The sequence below is a fragment of the Neofelis nebulosa genome, chromosome 3 (assembly GCF_028018385.1).
Source record: "Neofelis nebulosa isolate mNeoNeb1 chromosome 3, mNeoNeb1.pri, whole genome shotgun sequence".
In the NCBI taxonomy this organism is placed as follows: Eukaryota; Metazoa; Chordata; class Mammalia; order Carnivora; family Felidae; genus Neofelis; species Neofelis nebulosa.
The window spans coordinates 138,631,190-138,646,823 of NC_080784.1; the positions used below are offsets into that span (position 1 = coordinate 138,631,190).

The window sequence follows — 15,634 nt, forward strand, 5'->3', positions numbered from 1 at the left end:
TAACCTAATTATCCATCAAAGGGTGATTGGATAAAGAAAATGTGAAATGTATAGGAATATTATTCACCTTTTTAAAAAGGAGGAAATCCTGCCATTTGTGACAACATGGACGAAACTGAAAACACCATGGCAAGTGAGATAAGCCAGACATAGAAAGACAAATACTTCATGATCTAAATAATCATAATCATAGAGACACAGAGTACAATGGTGATTGACAGGGGTTAGGGAGTGGAGAAAATGGGGAGATGTTGATCAAAGAGTACAAACTTATAGTTATTCAAGCTGAGTAAGGTCTGTGGATCTAACATACAGCACAGTGACTATAGTTAATAATGCTGTATTGTATACTTCAAAATTTGCTAAGAAGGTAAATCCTAACTATTCTCACCACACACACGAAAAAGGTAACTATGCGGGGTGATGGACATGTTAACCAGCCTGATTGTGGTGATCATTTCACAAAGTGTACAGATATCAAAACATCAAGTTACATACCTTAAATATATACAATATCTTTCTGTCAATTATACTCCAATAAAGCTAAAAAGAGAATGAATCTAAATAAATATTAACCATATAAAATAGTTTGTAGAAAATAACTATTTATGAATTTGGATGATTTGATTAATTGCTCTGGGCTTTTAGTTTCTGCATCAATAAAATGAGAAGGGACTAAATAATCTCTGAAGTTCCCTTTAATACTTGTATTATTTGATGCCTGCAACCAAGGAGAATGTTCAGTAAATCTGCATAAAATAAATAAGGTGAAGTGCTTTAGAACATGCCAACCCAAAATATACTGCTTTAGCATATTGATTATTTTGAGCTGAAGACATCTGAAAAACAGCAGAGGCAGAAAGAGCACTCGAACCTACTGTTTCTACCAAAAAATAGGTCATAAAATTTCTCATGAGAGGGGCGCCTGGGTGGCTCAGTTGGTTGAGCATCAAACTTTTTTTATTTGAGCATTCAACTCTTTTTTTTTTAAGTTTTATTTATTTATTAGAGATGGAGAGAGCACAGGTGCAGCAGGGGCAGAGAGAGAGAGAGAGAGGGAGAGACAGAATCGGAAGCAGGCTCCAAGCTGTCAGCACGGAGCCCAACACAGGGCTTGAACTCACAAACCGTGATCATGACCTGAGCTGAAGTCAGACGCTTAACCTACTGAGCCACTCAGGCACCCCTGAGCATTCAACTCTTAATTGGAGTGTCCAACTCTCACCCTGGGGTTATGATCCCAGGGTAGTGGATTGAGCCCATGTCAGGCTCCACACTGCTTAGGATTTGCTCTATCTCTCCCTCACTCCCTCTCTCCTACTCATGTTCTTGCTATCTCTCACTCTAAAATTAAAAAAAAAAAAAATTTTTTTTTTTTTAAATTTCTCATGGGAAAAAGGGCCTCCTTGACCAGGAAGAGAACGAACTTTTTTCAATAATTTTTTTTTCCATTGTTTTTCTATTTTCTATTTCATTTATTGCTCTAGTTTTTATTATTTCATTCTTTCTACTAGCTTTGGGTTTAGTGTGTTCTTCTTCCTCTACTTCTTTAAGTTGTGAATTAGGTTGTTGATTTCAGATCCTTCTTGTCTTTGAATGTAAGTATTTATAGCTATAAATTTCCCCCTTAGCACTATTTTCAATGTGACCCATAGCGATGTTATGTCATGTTTTCATTTTCTTTTTTTTAAACACTGATTTATTTTTTGAGAGACAGAGAGAGACAGAGCACGAGCAGGGGAGAGGCAGAGAGAGGGGGAGACACAGAATCTGAAGCAGGATCCAGACTCTGAGCTGTCAGCACAGAGCCCGATGTGGGGTTCAAACCACGAGATTATGATCTGAGCTGAAGTCAGACTGAACCACCCAGTCGCCCCTCATTTTTTTTTTAAATGTTTATTTGGTGGGGGGGAGGGGCAGAGAGAGAGGGAGAGAGAATCCCAAGCAGGATCCCCACAGCCAGCACACAGCCTGACACAGGGCTTCATCCCACGAACCTGTGAGACCATGACCTGAGCCAAAATCAAGAGTCAGACACTTAACTGACAGAGCCATCCAGGCAGCCCCATGTTTTCATTGTCATCTCTAAGTATTTTCTAATTTCCCTTGTGATATCTTTCTCTGATTCATTGATTGTTTAAAAGCATGCTGTTTAATTTCCATAATTTTGTGAATTTTCGACTTTTCCTTCTGTTATGGATGTCTCTAACTGCATCCCACTGTGGTTGGAGAAGATACTTTGGTACTTACCTTTTTAAATCTCTTGATTTTTAAGTGTGGCCTAACACATGGTCTTTCCTGGAAAATGTCCCGTGTGCACTTGAGCAGAATGTGCACACTGTAGTTACTGGGTGAAGCGTTCTGTACATGTCTGCTGGATCTACTTGGTTTATTGTGTGGTTTAAATCCTCTATTACCTCACTTATCTTTCGTCTGGCTGTTTCATCCATTATTGTGAGAGGGTGTTGAAGTCTCCAGCTATTATTGTAGAACTGTCGATTTTTCAGCAGTTAATTTCTTGAATTAAAAAATTCAACTCTATCCGTTTTTGCTTCTTGTGTTTTGCTGGTCTGTCATTGGGTATGTAAACATTTATAATTGTTATATCTTCCTGCTGTGTTGAATTTCAATTCATATATGGGATTCTTCCTTGACTGTTGTAAACTTTTTTCATTTAAAGTCTATTTTGTCTGGTATTTACACAGCCACCCCTGCTCTCTTTTGGTAACTATTTGCATCGAATATCTTTTTTCCCTCCTAGCTCATGCAAGCTGTGTGTAAGCTGCTCCAGGAACATATGTCTATCTGGCTACTATGGGGCTGGGAATGGGACAGGGTAGCTGCCACTGTGCTAAGAGCCGAAATTGACTGATTACTCCAGGTAGATGCTATCAGAACTGAATTAAATTGTAGGACATCTGGCTGGTTTCAGAGAATTGCCTGATATGTGGAAAATCCACACATCTGGTAACAAAAGCATTACGTATCAATAGTGAGAGTAAATGAGAAACACACAGGATGAGCGTATTTTACCTATCCATGTGAGTGTTATGGGTTGAATTTTGTCCCCCAAATTCATGTGTTAAAGTCCTAAGCTCCAGTATCTCAAAATGTGACTATATTTTGAAATAGGGAATTTAAAGAGGTAATTAAGGTTAAATGGGGTCATCAGGATAGACCTTAATCTAATATGAAAAGGAAATTTAAATGCAGACACACACAGAGGAAGGACCAGGTGAAGACACAGGGAGAGGGTGGCCATCTGCAAACCAAGGAGAGAGGCCTCAGATGAAACCAGTCTTACCAACACCTTGATCTTAGACTTCCAGCCTCCAGAATTGTGAAGAAATATATTTCTGTGTTTAAGCCACCAAGTCTAGTATTTTGTTCTGGCAGGCCCTAACAAACTAGCACTGTAAGCACAGACCATTTTGAAAATTTGGGAAACAGTCATAGAAAATAGCATAATTATGGCAAAATTCTTTGAGCCTACCAATAAAATTCAACAATATATTGTAAGCTAATAACAGTCTATACTTGCGTGTGATTAAAACTTTTTTCTGATACATTGTTTAGATATTTTATAATTCCATTTCCATATTGTACTGTATTCTATGTAGTGACTTTATCTAAAGAAAATTTAGTGTAGGGGGTGCCTGAGTGGCTCAGCCCGTTAAGCGTCTGACTTCAGCTCAGGTCATGATCTCACAGTTCATGGGTTTGAGCCCCAGGTCTAGCTCTGCGCTGACAGCTCGGAGCCTGGAGCCTGCTTTGGGTCTCTCTCTTCTGCCCCTCCCCACCTCTCAAAAATAAATAAACATTAAAAATTTTTAAACAAAGAAAAGAAAATTTAGTGTATATTCAGAATGGAATATTATTCAGCCATAAAAAAGCAAATGAAGTTCTACCATTTGCAGCAATATGGATTAATCTTGAGGGCATTATGCTAAGCGAAACAAGACAGACAGAGAAAGATAAATGCCATCTGATCTCACTTTTTGGAGCACCTAGAAACGTTGAGCTCATAGAAACAGAAAATAGAATGGTGGTTGCTGGGCCTGGGCAGTGGGGGAAATGGGGTGATGTCAGTCAAAGGGTACAAACTTTCACAGTTATAAGATGAATAAATTCTAGGAATCTCATGTATGACATCATGACTATAGTTAACAATACTGTATTGAATACTTGAGACTTGCTAAGAGAGAAGATCTTAAATGTTCTCACCACACACACATACAAAAAGTCAAATATGTGAGGTTACGGATGTGTTAATTAACTTTATTGTGGTAATCATTTTACAATATACATGTACATGAAATCACATTATATACCTTAAATTTATACAATTATATTTTCGATTATACTTCAGTAAAGCTGGGGACAAAAAGAATGACTTTGTTTTGACCTGTAATTGTCAACATGAATATTTATATTGGATCACTGATGGGAATTTTAAAATAAAAAAGATTGGGGTGCCTGGGGTAACCCAGTGACTTGACTGGATAAACAACCAACTCTTGATCTCAGCTCAGGTCATGATCTCACAGTTCGTGAGTTCGAGCCCCGCATCAGGCTCTGTGCTGACAGTGCAGAGCCTGCTTGGGATTCTATCTCTCCCTCTGACCCTCCTCCATTCCCGCTGTCTCTCTCTCAAAATAAATAAATAAATAATTTAAAAAAAAAGATTGGGGTGCTTGGGTGGCTCGGTTGGTTAAGTGTCCAACTCTTGATTGGCTCAGGTCATAATTTCGTGGTTCATGGATCGAGCCCCACGTTGGGCTCTGCATTGATAGCTTGGAGCCTGCTTGGGATTCTCTCTTTCCTCTCTCTTTCTGCCCCCTGTCCCTTGCACACATTTGTGTGTGCGTGCATGCTCTCTTTCTCTCTCTCTCAAAATAAATAAATTAACATTTTTTTAATAAAATAAAAAACACTGCCACAAATTGAAAATGGGATCTTTATGGCTCAGGAAGACCTTCGTGGGTGACATGAGAAGGCAAGCACTCTGTCCATTTGGATCCTGAGAAGTAGACACAAAGACAAGGTTAGATGTTCAAGAGCCATATTGGGGGAAATATCTGTGAATGATAGGGGAAAGACAGGTGAGTAAGGAGGGAGAGGCTTCACAATGTCATGCATGTCTGACACCTGGAAAAGGATAAAGGGAAGGAAGGAGAGTTGTAGAGGAGTCTCAGACTACAAGGCAAGCTAAAAAAATCTCCGCCAGGCTGATGGAGACTCTTTGAGCAAGTCCCCTGCTAAAGGAATGTGGTTTCTCATAAGGATGGGCCTTCATTAGTACCTCCATCATGTGCACTGACTGTCTGGGAGCAGCCAGGGTGGGGGAGAGTGGTCACAGCTCTCATAGAAGCTGCAGGTGAAGGTTTTCAGCCAACTGTGTCCCCCAGTAGGTTCCCTGGAAGACCTGAGTGGAGCATATCCATGGCCATACATACTCAATTTCCTTTGAAGAAACTATAATTGGTGATAGGCTGTTAAGATAATTTATATTATCTTGGGGTACCTGTTAAGCAGTTAAGCATCTGACTCTTGGTTTTCGCTCAGGTCATGATCTTACAGTTCATGAGTTTGAGCCCCACATCGGGCTCCACGTTGACAGGGTGAGCCTGCTTGGGATTCTCTCTCTCTCCTTCTCTCTTGCCCTTCCCCTGATCATTCTCTCTCCCTCTCTCTTTCTCTCTTTCTGTCTCTCTCCCCCTCTCTCTCTCAAAATAAACTTTTTTTAAAAAGATAAACTTATATCTTCCTTTATGATACTCATTTATTTTCAGGCATATTTATTCAAAATTTGGCCCTCATCATAATTGCAATCATTGCTTTTTATATTCTTTTTATGATCTTTTTTTTTTGGTTATGATCCTTTTTATGGGAAAAATAGATATATAAAAATGCGAATAAAGAGGTAAAGAAAAAAAAAGCATGGTTTTCCTTGAAATGATTTGAGTTTGCATTAACCAACCTCTTTTAAATGCCACAACTATTGCTTCTCGGCCTTTTGGCTTAGATCAAGTGTAGTATCTGTTCTTACAGGTTTAATAAAATGTTGCAACTATTTTTTCTCTACATTTTGTTTATTGAGACACACTAATTAAAAGGCACAGAGGGCATGTTTACATGGACATTATAACAAAACATATACATTAAAAGTGTAGGAATGTGTTGCCTTCCTGCTAAACAGAATGTTCCTAAGTTTTTATATGTACAGAAGTTGTACAACTTAATGTCCTAAAGTACAAAAGATAATTTATAAAGTTATTTTACACTAAGTACTGTTTTATTTTTTACTATGTAGTTCAACCCCCTCAAACTGTTTTGTATAATGACACACAGATATCTGTCCATGATGTAGGAAGTCTGCCTCAGATGTAAGGTGTTTGATGCTTGAACTGACACAGTGGGGTATAAACTGAAGTCATCCAATTTGATAGTCAGTCCTGCCAACATTCTGCAAGATTAATACAACTAAATTTCATTTCCTTTAACTGCAAGATTAAAAAGGGGGGGGGGAACCCCAAAAACATATTGTAACTTAAAAAAAATCACAGCATCTTGGTTTTAGGAACTTTTTTTTTTAACACAATGCTTTAAAAACATTAATGTGTGGCTTAATGGTGTAAAGAGTATCTGTTTCCCTAACTTTTGGTTTCTACTTTACATACAGAGATAAAACATCCTGCTAAGAAATAAAAAGCACATGTCTTAACATGCAGAATCATTCCTGGGTTCCTACAGGAAGTACAGATAAATGCCTCCCTGAAAACACCACCAAGCTGATACAAGTGTTTTTTCAAAGAAAAAAAAAGTGATGTCCATGTTTACAAAGTTGAACAAATCTGCACAATACTTGATTAAGAAATGGAAGGAGAAATTAAAAAAAAAAAAAAGATAACACTCTGCTTGTTCTGAAGGGGCATACTACCTAGTCCTAGCTGGTGGTTAGAATACAAACTGTATACAATTTAATATAAGACATAAACTGCAGTGAGCAACTAACACATCTTTCCCTATCATAGCATCAACAGGTTCTGATTGGGAAAGAGAGGGGAGGGGCATATCACATCCCAGTGCCTCCAGCATCTTCCAATTTAAAGCAATATATTTTGGCTGTTCTAAAGTACTTCTTGGCCCCTGAATAAGAGTCCCATGGCCTCTGTTTGTTAGGGGTCTGCCTGTTCACACACTTGACGTATCCACTGTCAGTTGAGGCCTTTTCTTACCAAAACAAAATTTGTATATTTTGGTTGTTGTTGTTGTTTTTTTAAGTCAACTACAATGCTATGTTCTATCAGGATTAATATGCTGAGTGATATTTACATCTCCAAATATCAGGTCACGATCTCTATTATATGCTGAAAGTAGAATCATAAATTATTACACGCTTTGCATATCAGAGCTGCTATCACCTTTCCCATAAAGAATGCTGCCTGAAATTAACATATTCTCAAAGGTAAAATGCATATTCTCCGAAATGCATTTTATTATGACAATGCATGTATTTACCCATAAAAACAATGAGCACAGACAATTCTATACTAGCTCTCACAAATTCTAAATTTGTGGATTTAGGACTTCAGGTTAAAATCAGCCATCCACCTTGTATGGGGAGAAGAGTTCTGCTAGTGTTTAGAATAAAATGATTTCTTGGGATTAGAAACAGTAATGCTGTTTTTTTATTTTGAAATGGGTTTTGCTTTTTTATGATTGGTTTTAATTCTGGCATTTCATCTTGCCAGCTACTATCCTGTTTAAGCAATGCTGTCAGCTAAAAGGAATTTCTGATTAAACTAAAGTGGTCCAGTGATAAATTACATACACACCCTACTTTGAATAATCCCAGCCAAATTGGAGAAAAATGCTACTACACTATTATTAACTAATGTAATGAAATATCCCCATTTCATGGTTTACTTTTTACAAATTTTTTAATGTTTATTTATTTTTGAGAGAGAGAGACAGAGCACAAGCAGGGGAGGGGCAGAGAGCAAGAGACACAGAATCCAAAGCAGGCTCCAGGCTCTGAGCTGTCGGCACAGAGCCCAACGCAGAGTTTGAACTCAGGAACCGTGAGATTGTGACCTGAGCTGAAGTCAGCTGCTTAACCGACTGAGCCACCCAAGTGTCCCCATAGTTTACTCTTTGCTTTAATAAATTAAAAGTAAGTTGCTGGGAAATATTTACTTTAACCCCTTTTTTTAAATTTTATAATGCTGTCTATCAAGGTGGTGATGTGGGTAAGGCTTGGGGTAAGAAAGGCATGCCCTCTACGGGCCTCACTGCTAACGTCACAGGTGTTGGCAGGTTCACTGGAGACATGATCGTGACAGGGTGGGCTATATTCACTGGAGCAGTGACAGAGGAGAAGGTTGACTGGGGTAGTGAATGTTAAAGGAGAGGTCATGGATAATGGGCTGGTTATAGTTACAGGGTGCCCTCTGTTCGTTGGGCTGGTTATGGTAACTGCACTTGAAACATTTACTGGATGCTTCATGCTCGTTGCTGCTGCCACTGTGATTGGGTTTGACATCGCCCCAGGTGACACGCAGGACATTACATTGAACGGAGCAGTGAGAGTCACAGGTGTCATAGCAGCCACGGAGGTCTGGCACGGGTTGGCAGCTTCTTGCTTGCTTGCTTTGACAGCTTCTTCCCCCAGTTTCAGTGTCCCCACCTGCTTCCCCGGTCATCTATCACATGTTGTTGTTGCCGCTGCTGCTGCTTCTGGCTGCCGGTCTCCACTCATGCATGCATGTTCTACTGACGCCTTCTTCACATGTATTACAGCTGATACCTTGACTCTGCCCGTGTGTCTTTAAGTGGCTGGTGATGTATGCTGCACTCAGAAGCTTCCCACAGACGTTACACCATACCTTGCCTTCGTGGCGCCCCGTGCGTGTCCGCAGTCTGTCTTTGGTGGTCAAGGCAACAGGGCACGTCTCGAGAAGCCTTTCCCACAGACACTGCCAGTATGGGGTTTGGTGCTGCCTCCTTCGTGAGACCTCACATGAGAAGTCATCGGCCCTTTCTCTTGAAGCGCTGATTGCAAACAGGACACTCGAAGGGCTTTTGGTCCGAATGGGAGAGCCTGTGCCGGTTGAGGTGGTACACATCCCGGAAGGCCTTCCCACACATCTGGCAGGCATGGTTCTTGACAGGCTTACTGGGTTTCTTGACGGCCGGGGCCACGGCCATAGCTGTGCTCCTGGCACTGCCGCTGGGGTTGGTGCCCGAGGAAGACACAGTGACTGTTGATAGGATGCCAGCAATGGTAGAGACCAACGAAGTTCTGCTGCTGTCCCCGGCGATGGTGGAGATGAGGGGAACCACCGTAGTGGGAGTTTTCTTTGACCGGGACACCAGCTTGATCCCTGTGTGGCAGGACTCGTGGTGCCTCAGATGACAGCTGTCCCTGAAAGCTTTACTGCAGTTAGTGCACACAAATGAAGTTTGGGGTGTTTCTTTTTTAATCCTGATGGCATCCTTTCATGTTTCTGGTGCCACTTGAGGTTTCTGAGTTATGGAGATTGGAAGCAATGGTTTCTGATCAGGGGTCTCTGCAGCAGGGCTCTGGAGGGGCAGCAAGCCGTTCTGTGCTGCCTGCTCGTGGCGATGGGAGGCTTCATGGGCTGCCATTTTACAATTTCAGATGTCTGTGGCAGCATAAAGTATTTTTACAGAATTGCTGAAGCTCACTCTCACACACGGGTCACACCAGGTCTCTGCTTCTTGAGTGAAATGCTGTAGAATGCCTCGACCACCACGGGAATCACTTTCTCAGGATTCTTAGGATCCCCACATTTCTACAGGAAGCCTTCTTTTTTTTATATAGAATTTTTTTAAATGTTTATTTTTGAGAGAGAGAGAGAGCAAGAGCGGAAGAGGGACAAAGGATCTGAAGTGGGCTCTGTGCCGAGAGGCATGAGCCCGATGTGGGGCTCAAACTCACAAACCGTGAGATCATGAGCTGAGCCCAAGTAGGACATTCAACCGACTGAGCCACCCAGGCGCCCCATTACATGAAGTCTTCTAACAGGGGAACTGGGTTTCCCCAACTTGTTCTCTGAGGAAGAGACAGAGTAAAATAACAACCATCGCCTGCCTTCTGTTAAGTGATTAAAAAAAAAAAAGAACTTCTGGGGAGACTTTTGACTAGTATCATCAAACCAAAGCTTTAATTTTGTCTCCCATCTCTTTCAACTTTTTTTTTTTAAGTTTATTTATTCATTTTTGAGAGGGACAGAGAGAGTGAGCAGGGGAGGGGCAGAGAGAGAGGGAGAGAGACGATCCCAAGCGGGGTCTGCACTGTCAGCGTGGAGCCCAACGTGGGGCTTGAACTCATGAAACATGAGACCGTGACCTGAGCCAAAACGTAGAATCAGATGCTTAACCGACTGAGCCACCCAGGCACCCCCCGCCCCCCATCTTTTTCAACTTTAAGGCTTTTTTAATCCTGTGCAAGCTTTCCTTTTTCTGGGGTTGGCAAAAACAAAACAGAAATGCTATTTCATCACCCAGGGTGGTAGGATGTAGCAACGTGAAATCTCCAGTGCCAGAGGGCACAAAAAATTGTACTGAAACAAATTAGCATCAGTGAGTCATACCTTGAATGTCTTGTTAGGAGAATCCATCAAACATCTTAACAGCTGTGGCTTTTGCTTTCCACCAGGTTATCTGGAAAGCAAGCAGGTATTAAATTGTTTTAAACTATAAATTCAATAGTATGCTCTAGGAAAAAAAACAAGAGAATTTAACACTCCCATTTCTCCAGGAAAATCTACTTAAGACTGAAGCTGAGTGAGTCTACTCATACCTTTCCATAGAAAAGACTGAAATAGTCTCTTTACCCATTCAGCTATCATGGGTTCTAAATTATTTTTCCAACAATTTTCACTGCACACATCGCCAAGCCCAGGATCAAATATTAGCTTTCACACTTCTCCAGCAGGTGGAAAAAAAAGATTTTAATTGCTGAAAAAAATTAAATAATAGAAAACCTAATTAACGAGTTGATCAATAAATGCTTGGCATGTGTTTTATCCAGGAAAAGAATTAACACAAGTATTCCAAAAGATTGTTCATCTAGCTTTCCAAAAATAAGTTATAGGTTTTTCTTTTACATAAAGATCTCAAAAATATGGAACGCTTCTCGAATTTGCATGTTATCCTTGCGCAGAGGGCATGCTAATCTTCTCTGTATCATTCCAATTTTAGTATATGTGCTGCCGGAGTGAGCCCTACAACTATTTAATAGAGATGAATATTATTGGATCCCAATTTTAGTAAGCAAGTACATCCCTCTGAAGCATCAAGTCTCTAACTAACATGATTCTAATAGAGCAGCTGAACTGCTTTTCTTATACTGTTATCTTCTATATTCTGGTATTGAACTACTACGTCAGTATGCTATATTATTCACGAAATTGTTACAGTGCAGAGGGCATAAATCTTTTTCTCTTATTCAAGTAAGATACCTACTAGTTTTCACAGGAATTCCAAACATAGAATGAGACTATACCTCATTATGGGTTTATTTCCCTAGAAGAAAAACTGTAATGTTGCTGTTGATTACTTTATAGACCAATGTGTAGATGAATTCCCCCATTTCAAAAATATACATCAATATAATATTATTATTAAAATATACATCGGGGCGCCTGGGTGGCTCAGTCGGATGAGTGTCTGACTTTGGTTCAGGTCATGATCTCATGGTTGAGAGTTCGAGCCCCACGTCAGGCTCTGTGCTGACAGCTCGGAGCCTGGAGCCTGCTTCAGATTCTGTGTCTCCCTCTCTCTCTGCCCCTCCCCTGCTCAAAGTTCTGTCTCACTCTGTCTCAAAAATAAATACAAACATTTTTAAATAAAATATACATTAATCTGTTAGTTTTGTCCTTTCTGTACTCTATATTTATTTACTTGTTTTCTCATTTTCCCTGACATAATTATACATAGAGTTCAATAAAAGAAAAGTTTCAGTGTTTGCATTTCTTTTCTGGACTTCATCATTATTCATTTTATTTTGTTATCATTACTGAAAATAACTTTGTTGTATAGAAGAAAGAAGGTCAAAAAAAACCAATATGCTTGTTCCAGGTGTCAAATACACTAGACTCACCACTGGAAGGCTATACTCTGGGGTAGGTTATTTCCTCAGCCTGGCAATCCCAGACTCAAATATTAGGTCTACCAGCCTCAAAATATTAATTTCAGAAAAATTAATTTACAAATTGGCTTTGCTTAGGTCATGTCACAGAATAATTCAGAGATTTTTCACATAAGTAGCATATTAGGAATTTACTTTTGTTTACAATCAAACAAAGGTAAAAAAAAGATTTTAAAAAAAGATGATAAAACAGGAAGAAAAATGATAGTCTAGGAATAGGGGTTCTGTTTTCTTTCACTGAAGTCTCTGATTGACTGGAAGTTACCCTTGAGAGCCCATCCTGGAGTCTGCCCTAGAGCATGCTACTGGGTCCCAGGGAAAACAATTTCGGTTGCTTGCAGACTCTTTTGAACAGTGGTTCTCCAAAGTTAGCAGGTTCTAAGAGAGCTTGTTAAAACACTGAGTGTTGTACTGATTCCTTAGGTTTGAGGTGAGGCTGGAGAATTTGCATGTCTAACAGCTTCCCAGATACTCTTCCTCTGGGAACCACACTTTGAAACCATTGCTCTGGAAAGCCATGAGAGTCTTAGCTATAGTGTACCACGTCTGCCTTTGCTCTCCTGTTGACAGCTCTATCTAGTTAAACCAAAAGTGCATCATTTTCTTCATCAGAAATTCTAGTTACCCGCTTTTGGTTACTGTCAGCTCTCAAAGGAACAGAGGTGTACATAAGGGCTGCTTTTTGACACAGTATTTAGTTGGCTTTAACCTTGAGATAATGGCTGCATAGCAACACTTAAACACCTATATATCAGACAATGGGGAAAGACAAAAAGATGAATGCAATCATGAATATCATAAGAAATATTTAGAACCCACTTTTACATTCAATTCTTTAGTCAGCCTAGAACTATCCAATTTGGGTCATGGTTAAATTATGTATCACAGGGCGCCTGGGTGGCGCAGTCGGTTAAGCGTCCGACTTCAGCCAGGTCACGATCTCACGGTCCGTGAGTTCGAGCCCCGCGTCAGGCTCTGGGCTGATGGCTCGGAGCCTGGAGCCTGTTTCTGATTCTGTGTCTCCCTCTCTCTCTGCCCCTCCCCCGTTCATGCTCTGTCTCTCTCTGTCCCAAAAATAAAAAAATAAATAAAAAATACATATTTAAATTATGTATCACAGATTTTTGTTCAAGAACTTGCAGTTAGGTGAAACAAAAAATCCTTGTATAAACCAGTGACATGCAGCGTCTCAGACCATTCCTGGTAATTTATCATCCTAATAAAATAAAGAAACTGGTGGGTTTGTTTTTGAGTATTTGGAATCTAACTGATCACTGATGTGTGTTGGGTTCGCTGAAAGCCAACACTGGGATGGAATTTTGCCTATAGGGCATTTATTAGGGATGAACACTTGGGAGGTAGATAGGAGTAGGATTAAGCAGAAGGTGAAAACAAATGGTCATGCAGACCTTGCAAATCCTTGGCCAAACCACAGGGAGCTCTGGGGCATATAGGACTCATCAAACTTAACCTTCTTTGGGCCAAAATGGCCAGGCCTTTATACCCCTGCAAGATCGGTTAGATGTTGACCATGAGGTGACTTCTGGAGCTAAGGCAAACCTTGGCAGCTGAGAGTAAATCCTGTTCACCAGAATCATGCCCAAATTACATCCTGCATTTTGATGAGGTAAACACAGGGAGAAATGTCCCAGGGATTCTCATTAAGTAGACAAATGTGCAGTTTAAGGTAACTTGAAGGTATCAGTTGCTGCTTTGATTTAGTTGGTCTGATTATTGAGGACACATGCCCTGAACGGAGTTAAACAAATCACATAATGGGTTCTATATGACTTTGGGAGAAAATAATAAGATAATAGCTTCCATTATCAGCCCCACATCTCTTTTATATTCTTGATGTCTTCTGGGTTTCTTCAGGGCCCTGGAAGATAACAGTTATAGCAGTTAATTATTGGAGGCCTAGGGTGTAATTAAGGCATGTAGATGTATTGGGACTGATAATATTCTAGAGGGTTCCAGTGTCAATTAATCCAACAGTTGGAAAGTCCAATGGTTAGAAAGTCCAGTGGTTGGAAAGAATTGCAGTCATTCAATTATTTGAGAATGATATTTAGGGATTTTAAAGCTCATTGCCAGATCATGGATCTTGATCCATAGAGGATGGGAGAAAGATGTTTATACCAAGGACTATAAAAACTCTCAGCACAAATGATTCCAATCCAAACTCATACACTAAGAGCCTTGACCAAACTTTAACATGGTTCTGAGCAGACTAAGGCCATGTCCCTGGGATGACTGCCCCTCCCCCTACCTTGCATTTCTGAGGGGAAGAGCTCAAGACTGCCAAAAGAACTTGCTATTTGTTTCAGTCAATATCTGATGATAGGCCCCTGACCTTCCTTTCTTAGAGCACTTACTAAAAAGGGCTTACAATCATAAATCCTTCCTCTGCCCCTTTGAGATATATTTGTATTTCCTATGACCAAGAGTGTCTTTCCCAAGGACCAAAAAGCCATACCTTTGAAATGTAATAATGAGAAAGGATAGGGTCTTTGCCTCCAGTCTTTTGGGGGAGGGTAGAAGCCTAATTTTGATAGATGCTAGTTAGCAGAAACAGATGGTCTAATCACATTTACGTCGACCAACTCTCTTGCCCTTTTTATGTAATTTTTCACTTCCCTGACTCTGCTTAAGCCTATGCTTGCTCCCCCCTCTCTCATCCCTCATACTCCCTTTAATATGCCCTATCATCTCTGCACAAATTGGAATGGATTTCACTTCTTTCCCCTATGGCAGTAGTTACTAAATAAAAGCTGCTTTTACCACTTTATCAAATGTCCAGCTTTGTTTATCTTTGACAATACCCAATGGTATCTGATTGATATATTGATCGTTTGGAGATAGCTTTCTACTTTTGGAAGCCTTCTTCTTAGGGAGACCACTTAATGAACCTCAGCATCAGATCTCCAGTGGAACTGGATGTCTGGAATCCCAAACACATCACGCTGGTGGTGTGGACTGAATTGTGTCCATCCAAAATGCTTATGTTGAAGCCCTTACCAACAGAACCTCAAACTGTGACTATATTTGCAGGTAGGGTCTTTAAAGAGGTAATTAAGTTAAAATGAGGTCATTAGGGTGGGTCCTAACCCAAGCAACTGATGTCTTTGTAAGAAGAGGAAATTTTGATATACAAGAAGATATCAGGGATACTTATGCACAGAGGAAAGACCACGTGAAGACACAGAGACACAGCGAGAAGGAAGCCATCTGCAAGCCAAGGAGAGAGGTCTCAAAAAAAAAAAAAAAATCTTGCTGGTACCTTGATCTTGAACTTGTAGCCTTCAGAACTGTGAGAAATAAATTTCTGTTATTTAAGCCACCAGGTCTGTGGTGTTTTGATATGGTAGTCCTAGAAAACTAATACAGCTGGAAAGCATATTTCCACAAGAGTATGCATTGGAACTTAGGAAACCTATTTAAGGTTGAAATTTCCTT

At 40.2% G+C, this 15,634-nt stretch overlaps 2 non-coding genes and 1 pseudogene across 2 annotated transcripts; 1 reads left to right on the plus strand and 2 right to left on the minus strand.

The window, feature by feature from the left end:
- Positions 1 to 6,000: 6,000 nt before the first annotated feature.
- On the plus strand, positions 6,001 to 6,189 carry LOC131508274 (U2 spliceosomal RNA). Its single transcript, XR_009259970.1, has one exon. It is a non-coding gene; the product is annotated as a U2 spliceosomal RNA (small nuclear RNA).
- Positions 6,190 to 8,235: 2,046 nt separating this feature from the next.
- On the minus strand, positions 8,236 to 9,651 carry LOC131506172 (vascular endothelial zinc finger 1-like; annotated as a pseudogene).
- A 1,495-nt stretch (positions 9,652 to 11,146) lies between these two features.
- Positions 11,147 to 11,253, minus strand: LOC131508161 (U6 spliceosomal RNA). The gene has a single exon (XR_009259872.1). It is a non-coding gene; the product is annotated as a U6 spliceosomal RNA (small nuclear RNA).
- Between the last annotated feature and the right edge of the window lie 4,381 nt (positions 11,254 to 15,634).